Raw genomic sequence first — 13,272 nt, forward strand, 5'->3', positions numbered from 1 at the left:
TCAGATGTGGGCGGTTCAATTCCGGCTCCAGCCCTACTATGTGGAGTTTGCATGTTCTCCCGTGCCTGACCACTCCAAATTGTCCATAGGTGTGAGTGGGAATGGCTATTCGTTTTTGTGTGTCCTGCGGTTGGCTAGCAACCCCCGCCTACTGCCCGAAGTCAGTTGGGTTAGTCTCCGAAGATGGATGGATGGATGAATGAATGAATGAATGAATGAATGAATGAATGAATGAATGATCCCTAGGCTATTTACCTAACAAAATATAAGTAAAGAGAATGTAAAGAAATGAAGGGCTTTTTGTCAGGTTTGATTTCTGTGCAGCGGAACAAGCCGAGTCAAAACTACAATAGCTGTATTGTTGTAAGCTTGTAAGTGGCATCATTTGAGATCTGGCTCATCGTCATCCCAAGTTAGTGTTCTTATTTTGTACGTTTTGGTATATAGTACTCGTATAGTATTTGCATGCTACAATTTGTTCAAACATAGCCACTATGTACATAATAAAAAACGTGAAATGTCACTGACAGATCAGAGCCATACTTGGGTCAGCAATTTACTGCATTCATTCTTCATTTGCACAGGCTAAGAAGCATCAAGTACATTTTATAGTGTTGCCATAGCGATAAGCAACCATTTGGCATCTCCACCCCAAAAAATATGAATGCAAATGAATAACTCAAATGGTTTCATCAGCTCATATTTTCGATCCTGTTTTGATTACTGCCAATTCGACACGGTTGTTGTTTTGTAATGCAGAAGAGACAATGCTGATTTCTGGCAGATGAATAGTCACCTGCCAAAAGATGCAGCCACCACTGCGCTGATGAATATTGAAGATGGAATCAACTCGTTTGATCAGCACCCGAACATGGCCAAGTGAGTTTGGTACATGTGATCGGTCACATTTCTATTCTTCTTCCCTTTATACACTTTTTCACTTTATACACAACTTTTCTTGATGTCATACCCGAACACATTTATATTACTTAGATTATGCCTTTTTGTTTTTGTTGAACTAAATTGAACCAAAGTAAAAAAAATGATTGGGACTCGTAGCTTTTGTAAAACAAATTTCAAGCCCACTTTGCACAACTAATCAAAGTACTTTTTGATTTTCATTTTGGTGTGGCATATAAAATACCAGGCGCTGAGTCCAATATCCAATCAAAGCCATTTATTAGAAGCGGTGCTAGGCTACCAAACTTAATTTATGCTGATAACTATTGATATGATGAAGTTAATGTGGTTTTGACACTTGAATGCATCACACCAATCCACACAGGATGAGGTTCACTGGCTACCCTTTCACTTTTCGCAAACTTTGCCGAAATATGTGTTTTGCTATATTCATGCCATGGTAAAAGGTTATGACTAATTTAAAGTTCCTTTTTCAGACATTTTTAAAAATGACATTAGGAACAAGAGAAGTCAGTAGTAACTATGGGAAGTAATGGAAATGGGGGTTAATAATACATTATTGAACCTTTATTATTAACTATATACGTAGGAAGTGTTTTCACATAACATTGTTAATCTTTCAAATATGCCAGCCATTTTCAAAAAAAATGAATCTCTTGACTGCCAGCCAATTTAAAATATTCTGACTGATGTTTCAAAGCTCATGGCATATTGTGTTTTATGTCAACACAGAAAATACCTATGAAAGATTAAACTCTCTTCTTTCTCCCTTAAAATGTTTGTTTCTACATTTAATTTTTTAGCAATTAGCAGTGAAATATGGGTTGATTTGAACCAAATCACCTATTTGGGATCCCCAAAACAAAGAAAAAAATATGACAAAATAAAATTAAAATAAATAAAAACTATTCTTTTTTAAATTCTCATTTTATTTGCATACAACAGTGACTTTGATGCCCATTTTAGACCCAAAAAATGCAAAAAACATGCTTTTGTGAAGACCTATTTTATAAACAAGTGACATTGATGCTATTGCTTTGGTAATGCCCTTAATTGAACAAAAAAACAACACTGAAAATGTGTTTTTGATGGTAAAATTGTATAATTACAATTAGCATTTGAACTTTGCTCATGTGTGAAAACCAAAAAAGGTCAGCTCGCTCTTGCCTCTTATATTTTGTTAGTCACCTGAAAATTGTTCTGCACTTAGATGTTGTACAAATTCCTTGTTTGGCATGCACTAACTGGGCCAATAAAGCTAATTTTTTTCTTCTTCTTCAGTTGCGTCAAAGGAAAAAAATAAGATCTATGTTTGTTTTGCACTTAAGGATAATGGGCAGGGACTTCTTTGTCTCTTATCTATTAAGGGTTCACTTTTTTCCCATGACAGCTTCTAAAAAAAATGTAATCACATTAGAAACATTGCCAAGTCCAAGCTGTTTTCCACTTAAGAGCTACAAAATCCTTTCCCCTAATGTTTGCCGTAAAGCTGACATGTCTTGTGAAAATACTTAGTGGCTACACAAATATAAGCGTGAGTACCCCATAAAATATTGTACTAATGTGCTTTCGTTGAAAAAGCCTGAAAGCTAGCGAAACACCAGTATGTGCAACTTGAGTTTCAAATTGCGTCAAACATTTAATTGGGGAAGCCTGCTGTGAATCAGGTAATACGATTTTCCCCCACCAACAGAGAGAGGCACAGTAACGCGGATAATCGTACATTGGAGGATATTCATTCCTTATTATGCACTAGATCGGGTTTTGATTTGCCTCACAATTCTGGTTCTACAACTTTTTTGAGATTGGACCCGAACAACACAAATACAAGTGTCACACTCATTTTTGCCACTGACCACATTGAGGTTAAGGATTTCCGTCATGAACCCAAATAAATGTATGAATGTCTCATATTACATAAACACAACTAATTTATGAATAACTAGTTTTGAAAATAGAGGCCAGTAAAAATTCTTTCTTCAAATCTGATGACCTTCATTTATCTTAAAAGGGGGATTGGTGAGAAAAAAATGCTTGCAATAGCATAACATTTTTAAATGTGAAGGCAATTTGCAATTTTGATTTTTGAGCAAGAAATATAAAGTACATGCACATAATTTGCTTTTGTGGACCACATAAAATGACATAACGGACCAGTTCTGCCCCCCGGGCCTTGAGTTTGGCATAGGTGGAACAGATTTTTCAATGAACCGTACATGTTTTTAGAATGTGTGAGAAAGCCAGAGTACTCAGAGAAAACTCACACAACATGGAGATCACATGATATAAAGGTATGATGGTGGGAATCTGGGACACATTACTTTTATATAACTCATATTGGAACAGTATTGTGAATTGTGTTTTACCTACTTTGTTAAATGCCTGCTGTACTCAAAATGATCAGAAATATTGCAAAACACATTAGAGGAAACGCTGGAAACAAATCTGGTTTTATTAGATAATTAAATGTAATTAATTGGCGAGGTGATTTAGTTTGAATAATTAAATAAAACATTGATCAAATCAACAACTGCACATGGAAATTTAACATTTTTGTATTTATTTTGTAATAATTAGCTGTATGATATACTGTAACTATTCAAATAAATCACATTTGTAAAATACACAAATTAACTTTTTTTATTCTGTAGAAATATATTAATTGGTCAATTCTTCGTTATAATTCATTGATGGTAAATCATTAAAACATGTAGAATAAACCATTTAACATGTGCATTATTTGACATCTTTGTATTAGTCGATCAATTATCTAATAAATTGATCACGAAATAATATTATCGGTAAAATTAACTATTTTACACACAATTTATGTATTTAACCTTGTATGCGAATGACCTGACATCCTTACACAAGTATGCCCACCCGTGCATTAAACCTAAAAAAAAATAAAAAAAATGACGCTTTGAAATTGAACGGGCGGGCATACTCTTACTTTGAAAGTAAACGGAAAAGAGAAACGTCAACAGACCCACGTGTACGCCTCTCGCTTGCCGTATTTTCTTCCGCCGCTGATGACACTTACTGGAAGCTTTACTTGGATACCCTCACAAATACAGAACAAGATCACTTTAAATATATAAAATAAATGTTCATCCCTCGAATGGATACTTCTGAGGACTCGTCACGAAGCAGATAGCATCAAATACGGCGTCATTCGCCGCCAGGTACTTTTTAAAAATTCTCTTTCCTGTCAATCAAGTGCTACATCGCTAGCTTAGCTCGTAGACTTGCAGTTATTATGGAAGTTCAGAATGAGTGTTACAGTTTCATAGAAGTACAAGAGCACATTATATTGTAAACACTCCCGCTGATCTGTGTTCACTATAGTTTAATAATACAGTAGTCCTTCTTTAATGATCTGTTGTGGAACAAACCGCTTTGAAATCCTTCATAAAGTTGCGGAAAAAATGAAATGCATGGTGACGAAATGTCGTTAGGGACCGTCTGCAAGTTTTGCTTTGAAATGCATGGGTTATGAGTTGTCCACATGTACATTAGCAATCTTTTCCGGTGTTAATAGTTTCCCTGAATAAGTTAGTCCATTGTATGTATCTTTTGTTCTCACTAAGGTAGTGGATGAGCTCGAACCTACCCCTGCTGATTTTGGGTGAGAGACAGTTACACCCTGGACAGCTCCCCACACTCATATTCTCACCTATGGACAATATAAAGTCTTGTGTTCCTCACATGCAAGTTTTTTGAAATGTGAATGGAAGCCAGAGTTTAATTTTTTATGTGTGCTGTACAATAGGTTGGCAAGCAGAACATGGTCTCCCTTGCCTCTTACCCAAAGCCAATTTCCACATCATCTGTGGTTCAAATGATGGTGAGCGCCATAGTCAATGGATGTTCAACAACAGGGGAGTTGTCCCTAACCCCCATTTTGTCTCAGGGATGGAACGGTCTGTGCGTCCCGGATGAACACTTATTTTGCGGATGGAGGCTGACTAAGGACCGACAGAAGTGGGTTTTCATCTGTCCCTGTAATCGTCCCCAACCGGGTCAAGTACCAAGAAAAAGACACATTGTCTCGCTGGGCTTCGATGACTGCATACAATCATTGCCACAACGTCTGAAGCTCAGGGATGAAGGATGGACTGGCAAAATGCTCAGCAGTTTTTAATAATTTGATAACTTGACTGGTGCATATGCAGCCATACACAAATAACTTGACATAACATAAAATCCCTGATTATAATTTTTGTTGTTGTTCACAGAAGTTCAATTTCAATGTCCTGACCATAAACAGTCAAATTAATTGAGAAAACAAATCTATCTGACAGTCCGTGGGCTTTTTTTTTTTTTTGATACACGTTACGTCAGCGGTTAATATCGACTCTTTTTCTCAAGAGAGGCTCACCTATTGCTAAATGGTAATTCCCTCATCGACTGACTTCCCTGAGCCCTCATTTGGCGAGCGCCTTTCACCTTTTCAGTCATTCAACTAGACAGGTGCATGGCCACGATTCCAATGGGTGATCCGAATGTGAGGCAGGCTGCCGCGGATGTCAATTATTAGCCGGTAGGTTGACATATGTCCTTTTCAAAAGGTTGCTAACAAGGTAACATGTATTCTTTAATCAGTACCACTGTATAAATATTTAATCAGTAATTAGTATTTTTACAGGTTGCATAACACTTCAATGTCTTCTTCCGTTGTTGTTAATCAAATGATCTGTCTACCATTTCTTTTTAAGGGGAATGTAAAATAAATTTAAAAATGTGTTGAGATGATATTCTGGGTTTTACTTGGAGTTTCAACCATTAATATACTGTTGGCAGTTATCAACATTTCATTTTGTGTGGGACATCGATGCTCCCAAAACATTGCAATTCGCATTGTAGTTGTTTCCTTACCTTTGTGGCGGACTCATTTTTAGACTTTTAGAAAAGTAAAAATGTTCAAATGTTATGTATGAAATCAACTGTTGAGGCAATGATGTCAACACTGGCATAAAAAAGAAACCCATTGTACATAGTGGCATCACAAAAATAAAACCAAAGAAAAGCAAAAGACAATTTGTGAGATTTGGGCTTCCTGGGTTTCTTCTGTACCATTTTGTGGGGAAACAATCCTTGAACCTGCCGCTAGGGCTCTGTCAGAATATTTATTACTTCTGCTTCAGTTAGAACATGCTGTCAACAGGACACTACTGTGAACTAATTTGACCCTTGAGATATCAGACACACGCCCTTCTATGTGAGCCTGATATAAATTATGTAATAGAGATATCAATATTTTTCACGCCAGCAGGTTTTGCTATACTAAGCTGCATGCTTTCTTGAGTGATTCAACAAGTGTGCACTTACATGACCTTGTGAATGACAGTGTGCTGTTGAGCCGCTGCTCAATTGAAAATTTTGTGTTTTTATAATTGAAAAGTGTGTTGATGTGTAGTGGCGTCACAAATCCTGAGTCAAAGTAAAAGCAAATCAACCTTAATTATGTTCTATTATGAAGGTTGCACTGAACATCCGTCTGCAGTCTCTTAGGCTGGGGTAAGGGTGTGTCAACGCCATCTGGATGTTGAATGGTCTGGAAAAGACTGGGTAAAACCAATTTTGCTCGCCGACATGATGACTCCAGTGACTGTTAGGTTTTTCTGCATTGTTTTTTTTTTGGGGGGTGGGGATGCGGGATGAGAGAAGGCAGGTGTTGTGTTGATGATGGTTTCAAGGTGAAACATTGTGTTTGTACAAACCAAAATAAACAAAAGGTTGAGAAATTGGATTTGACCCAAAGTTGTTTATGTATTTCAGAATTACAGTTACAACTGACACCATGCTCTTTCAGCAAACTACTACCGTATTTTTCGGACTAAAAGTCGCTCCGGAATATACGTTGCAGCAGCCATAAAATGCACAGTGAAAAAAAACATAGATCAGTCGCACCGGAATATACGTCGCATTCTGAGGGAAATTTAATCGACAAAATCCAACACCAAGAACAGACATAAACGAGCAACAACAGGCTAAATGATACGGTATGCTAACATCACATAAACACAAACGAAGAGCTGAGAACGGGCCTGAGGTAACATTAACAGTTATCCAAATAACTATAACATAAATAACACGTTTATCAAACCATCTGCGTCACTCCAAATCATTAAATCCATCGATCGAATTCGTCGTTCTTTCTGTAAACAATGCCACGTGTGCGGAGCGCCGCTGACGTCAGACTTGTCATCAGTTGCAGTTCAAACTATTCCATATATAACGATATATAATGTATATATCAAATAACTATCAAATAAACAACAATATTATTGAACCATCTGTGTCACTCCAAATCATTAAATCCAACAATTGAATTCCTCGTCCTTTATGTAAACAACGCCGCATGTGCGCCGCTGACATCAGACGACGATCATCGTCAGTTACAGTTAAAACTATTCCACAGGCCCATATAATTCTAAACAATTTTATCAAACAATCTCTGTCACTCCAAGTCATTAAATCCCGTGATCAAATCCTTTGTCCTTTATGTAAACAACGCCGTACCGCTGACGTCAGTTGCAGTTCAAATTACAGTAATCCCTTGCTACATCGCGGTTCGTTTGTCGCGTTTTCGCGACATCGCGGATTTTTGAATTTTGAAAATTGGTGAATAATTTCACATATAAGTCGCTCCTGTGTATAAGTCGCCCACCCACCCAAACTATACATAAAAAACGCGACTTTTGTCGCTGTAGACTGTACTGTACTGTACTGTAGACTGTCTTGCTAAGTCTCTGTTGGATGGATGATTTACGTGAGCGTTTTGGATTTTAGATTTTAGCAAAGTGCCACTTTAAATAAAGGCTGCTGTGACTGTCTTAAGAAGTTCTGTGCCAGATCCTGCACTGATAAAATAGTCATTTTCTTTTATATTTGAAACGCGTTTCGTTGTATGAGCACACCCTACACAGTCAGTACAATAACTTGTGAAGACCTCATTTAAACACACTCTTAAGCTTCATGAGCCAGATCCCCTTGTTCTCGTGTCCAAAGAGCAATTTTGATCGGTTGGACTATGCCCAATGGTTGTCTTCTCCACTTTGTAGCATCCAGTAGCAACCTTGCCATTATATCCCAAGGGAGTCTAATCAAATGTGATGGTTCCTAAAGGTGTGAAGTAAATTAATTTCATAGCCCAGTAATTTAGAGACTTGGATTCACATTGACAAGTGTGCGTGTTGGTTGGTGTACATCAGTGTAAAGCTCAAGGGGTGGGGGGGGGGGCAATCAGAGAACCTAACCTAGATTTGATAATTGCATGTGTTTTAATGTTTTTGTGAAATGCAGCAGTGTGATCTGTTTTTACTAGCCCTGCCTCTCTAAAGAAGTTATTCTATCTATCAAATGTGTGGCCGTGCACAGTGATGTAGCATTTGGCAACTGGATTGTCAAAATCCCTTTCAGGTGTCATTAGAGTCATTCTTTTCATTTTTGTTCATTGTTGTGTTTTGTTCGGGGGCAGTATGGCACAGGTGATTGAGTGGTTGTCTCCCAACCAAAGGTTGTGGGTTTATCCTCAGCCCATGTGAAGCAAGACACTGAACCCTCGAGTTGCTCTCCATGCTGCGTCATCAGTAGGTGAATGAGGAGGCACTTTGAGTACCGTGTAGGTAGAAAAGCGTAATACAAGTGAAAGCCCATAAAGATTCATTGGATCGTTGCTCACTGCGGTGAAACCATTCAACCGTCAGACAAAACTGACACATGTAGTCATTTTGAATGAGATCCGAGTTGCAGGAGGTAGCCGAGTGTTTTCCCAACACTCAATTTGAAGTCTGCTCAAAGCTGCTAAAACAATAGCGCTTTACAAGCAATTGCACAAGTGAAACACCATCCAGCACCACCCCCTCTCCCACTGGCTCGATCTATCCTCGGTGCTGTCACTGTGACTTTTTGATGAAAGATAGCTTCTGAGTTGCTGCCAAGGCGTTTGAAAAGACTCCAAGCTTTAAAACCAGAATGGCTGCAGCGGGTGAGACATCTGGAGAAATGTGTGAAAGGATTTGACTCCTTTTCCTGCCTCAGAGGAAACGCTGGAATCAGATGAAGCTCTGTATAATCTTTAATCTATTTGCCAGGTCCCCCCCAAAAAATGCTTCTCATAAGTAGTTTTAATATTTACTGAAAATATTTTAATATTAATGGTATGGAATTATAAAATGCTCATGTGTGATTGCTGATTAAAGTCAAAGTGTTGAGTTCAATCTACGTTTCATCACATTAATTAGAGCTAATAGTTGGCTGTCGTTGAAGGCTTTGACTGTTTAGTTGGTTAGAGGATTAAAAACAATGCCATATAGAGTAGGGTACACGAAGACCAATAATCTGGCTGGTTTTTCCCGATCTTGCAAATCTGTTGGAAAAATGGTCAGAGTTCGACCAAGTGAAATTGAACAAGCATGCAGCAACTCACTGGTGTTCGACGGAATCCTTTTTCCTCCTATATAGTCATTGGCAAGAGACCCTGAAACCGTCATGTTTGTTCAAACATTAATATTGCATTTTCAAAGGGAGAAAGCTATTTGTAATAAATAAATAAATAAATAAATAAATAAATAAATAAAACAAATATAGCATTCACACGTGTGGATCGACCATTTGTAAAATACTTTGAAATTCAGCAAAAAAGTGACACCGGAGGTTTCCGCCGATGCCAGCCAACTGTTAGTGTGATTGTTATCATGTGTCATTCATATGGAGTCATTCACTCCAATAAAATTGACAAGGAGAAAAATCTCCAACTCCTATGTAGTTACCAGATATACAATCCTGGTATTGCATGAGGACATTCACAATTTTTTCGCAGAGATATTACGACGTCAGTCACCACGCAGACACTAAAGCTGTGCATACACTGTATGGGAACCATATGACTTAATTATCTCGGAAATCAACACGAGCGATTGAATTGCTCACACTATATTCTGCACGCAACTTGAGCATGTGTGTTGACATATTTTATGGATTGTTGAAGGAAACTGGAAAGAACCCAGAAACCCACACAAGAACCTTTTCACTCCTAGGGCTGCTGCTCACTGCGTAATGCGCAGCGCTTCCAAACCTGCTTAGCAGCAGTCAGACTGGGTCCTGTTTCTTTAAAACCAGGATATGTATTTTTAGCATGTGTGAAATCTCATCCAGTTGATATGCTTTTACATATGCTCAAAGTGCAGATCTGCATTTTAATTGGCTGTAACTTGTGATGCTGCTACGTTGAGCAACAGCGATCCAAATGTTGAATCACCTAGAACCAGCATGCAAGTCTCGGTGGCCACGCATGACTTGCGAGAGTTCAGTCGCGTTCTGTCACATCTGTCAAAGTACAATAGGAGAGGGAGCTGAATCCTTCCTGTTTCTCAGTAGACCTCTGAACACTGGCACAGGCTGAACAATCCAAATCTGGCATTGTACACCTTCATAGTCCTAAATAAAAAAAATAAGGAGGGATATTTATTTAGGTGTCCCTGGGGTCATTCCATTTAGAGACTGGAAGGGCTACATTATCACAGTTTTATTCGAGTATATAGTAAGATGACAACGCAAAGCACCAAATGTAATCAAATGAAACAGAATATATATCTACTATCTTCTTGCATGGTGTTGGTGTATCCTGTTGGCTATCAAACAAGCCAATGACAATAACATTCATATCGTGTCACATCCAAATCTATAAATCATCCCTCGCCCAAAGTAACATTCATCATGTTCTCGATATGGCAAATCGAGATGTTTTGCTTCTTAGAATTGAGACGTAATAACAACAACTGTCAAACTAATTCAAAGCTTTTCAACCTTCGTTGCACGTAATGTCAGCCTTGGTATCAACAGCGACACGATGGACACCTGTTATAGTGACGCCACAACTGAAAGGATCTCAAATCCATCTGGCCTGACCTTGTGATCAATAGATTTCTTTATAGTGTCGCCGGCCTAGAAAGAGCTACACTCCTTTCCCAGACTAATAAAGACGACACCAAAGCTGCTACTGCGCTGGACTGTCAATACCGTTAACACCCCCATCGATTCTCATTACAGTTAATGGTTTCTTGGCTCAGAGGGTTTGGGGTTGGGGGGGGGGGGTGATTTTGATGTTGGTGAGTTTTCCAAAAATGGACACAAACATTTAATGTAGTGTGACCCTGATTAAGTGAATGATGTAAGACCGTAAAGATTTACATTATGATATTTGGTTTCTAAATGTGCAGGGTTTAGTAAAAATGTGAATTTTGTAATATAATACAACGTAACAACATTCACCCTCAAATTGTATTAAACTTAACAAAGATGTGTAATGTTTATATGTGAGTTCAACATACGTATAGTGTGTATACATATGTATTTTTTTCCGAATAATTATATTCCAACAGTCGGTTCCAAGAGTCAAACAACAGTGTGCTGCTGCATTTCCAAGGACACTTTTCTTTTAACACATACATCAACTAGAAATGCCAACTGACTCCAACTTGGTTTAGAGCCAGGGTTGGGGTTAGAGCTAGGGTTAAGGTTAGTGCTAGGGTTGTCTGCAGGCGCAAAGCATTAAATGTCGGTAATGACGTTGTAGGGCGGCGTTGTCAATGTATATCTTTTATGCATTTTTTACCTTTTTCTTAACATGCACATTACATTTGAGGTCATTATTTATTCCTGAATACTATAAATAGTTTGAGATTGAAAGTGACAACCAAATTGGTTAAAATAGTCTGGAGACAGTTTTTCTTTTAAGCACTTTTATGTATGTAAACTCCATGCGCACTTTGTTAGAACTTGCTTACCTTAAATTATCCAAACTCCCAAGCTCCCATCAAGCAATGGTAACATTAGTTACTCTCCATCTTGAGTTACGACTGTTATGGTAAGGCGAGTTGAGCAGTTTTGTGTTTCGCGACTGCAGATTCGTCACAAGCGATTTGGAACTTTCCTGATTGCTAAGGGGTTTAAGGTTAGAGCTGGAGGGTTAGGGCTAGACCCTAACCCCAGCACTAACTCTAACCCTAACACTAGCACTAACCTGAACCCTAATCCTAGCTCTAATCCGAGCCCTAACACTAAATCCAACCCTAGCTCTAACCCCAGCCCTACCCCTAACTTCAGCCCTAACCCTATCCCTAACCCCAAGCCTAACCCTAGTTCTAACCCTATCCCCAACCCTAGCACTAACCCTAACCCTATCACCAACTCTAGCTCTAACCTTAACCCTAACACCCAACCCTAGCACTAACCCTAACCCCAGCCCTAACCCCAGCCCTAGTTCTAACCCTAACCCCTAGCCTTAACCTAGCTCTAGCCCAACCCTAACCCCAGTCCCAACCCTAGCCCCTAGCCCTAACCCTAGTACTAACCCTATCCCCAAACCTAGCACTAACCCTAGCTCTAATCCTAACCCTATCACCAACCCTATCTCTAACCTTAACCCTAACACCCAACCCTAGCTCGGGTTGCTGGGGTGAGAGTCCAGGGCACTGACCACTACACTATGGAACCCTCGCTTGTGGTGCATGAACATATGTACACTATATGGTTTAATGGAGCAGCTTAAGCAAATTGCAAATGCATCCAAAACTGAAAAGCCATGACACCCTGTGTTGTATATGTTTCCATGATTAACTGTTATATTGGTGGCACTAGGATTTGAACTCAGGTTGCTGGGGTGAAAGTCCAGGGCACTGTCCACCACACTATGGAACCCTCGCTTGTGGTGCTTGAACATATGTACACTATATGGTTTAATGGAGCATCTTAAGCAAATTGCAAATGCATCCAAAACTGAAAAACCATGACACGAGTGTAGCAGAATTAAAGCTGATGACTTTGAGTTCAACATGTCTCTGGTCTATTCGCTTGAGCTGCTCCGTTAAACCATATAGTGTACGCACCTTCCAATCATTACAAGCGAGAGTTTCATAGCGTAGTGGTTAGTGCACTGGACCCTTACCCCAGTGACCTGAGTTGAAAACCCGTTGGGACTAACCAAATATTTTATAACGGAAACATTTGCAACACACGGTTAGGCTTAGTGCTAGGGTTGAAGCTAGGGTTAGGGTCAGAGCTAGGGTCAAGGTTGGGTTTAGGGTTAGAGCTAGTTGAGCTTGATGGAAGTAGTGAGGGAAGACATGAGGGCAGCTGGTGTTAGAGAGGAGGATGCAGGACATACTGCGAGGGAGATGGATGACACGCCGTGGCAACCCGTAACAGGAAAAGGAAAAGAAGAAGCTAGAGCTTCATTTGTTCATTCTAATTAGCGATCGCCCCCGGAAGGCTCGTCTCTTTGGGGTTATCACATTCTTTGTGTACTCCTCTCAAGACCGTCTCCACGGACTACTGTTCTATGCT

At 39.2% G+C, this 13,272-nt stretch overlaps 1 protein-coding gene across 2 annotated transcripts in view; it reads left to right on the forward strand.

Annotated features, from left to right (window-relative positions):
* The first annotated feature begins 3,892 nt into the window (after positions 1–3,892).
* Positions 3,893–13,272, forward strand: part of enox2 (ecto-NOX disulfide-thiol exchanger 2) — a 142,413-nt gene continuing 133,033 nt past the window's right edge. Inside the window, exon 1 of one of the 2 annotated variants that reach the window (XM_085905961.1) lies at positions 3,893–4,106. The gene's annotated coding sequence lies outside the window, so the exon portion shown is untranslated. The remainder of the gene's footprint in view (positions 4,107–13,272) is intronic. The other variant, XM_085905964.1, reaches the window with a different exon arrangement.

The sequence above is a fragment of the Syngnathus leptorhynchus genome, chromosome 2 (genome assembly GCF_054491065.1).
Source record: "Syngnathus leptorhynchus isolate UIUO chromosome 2, UIUO_Slep, whole genome shotgun sequence".
Classification (NCBI taxonomy): Eukaryota; Metazoa; Chordata; class Actinopteri; order Syngnathiformes; family Syngnathidae; genus Syngnathus; species Syngnathus leptorhynchus.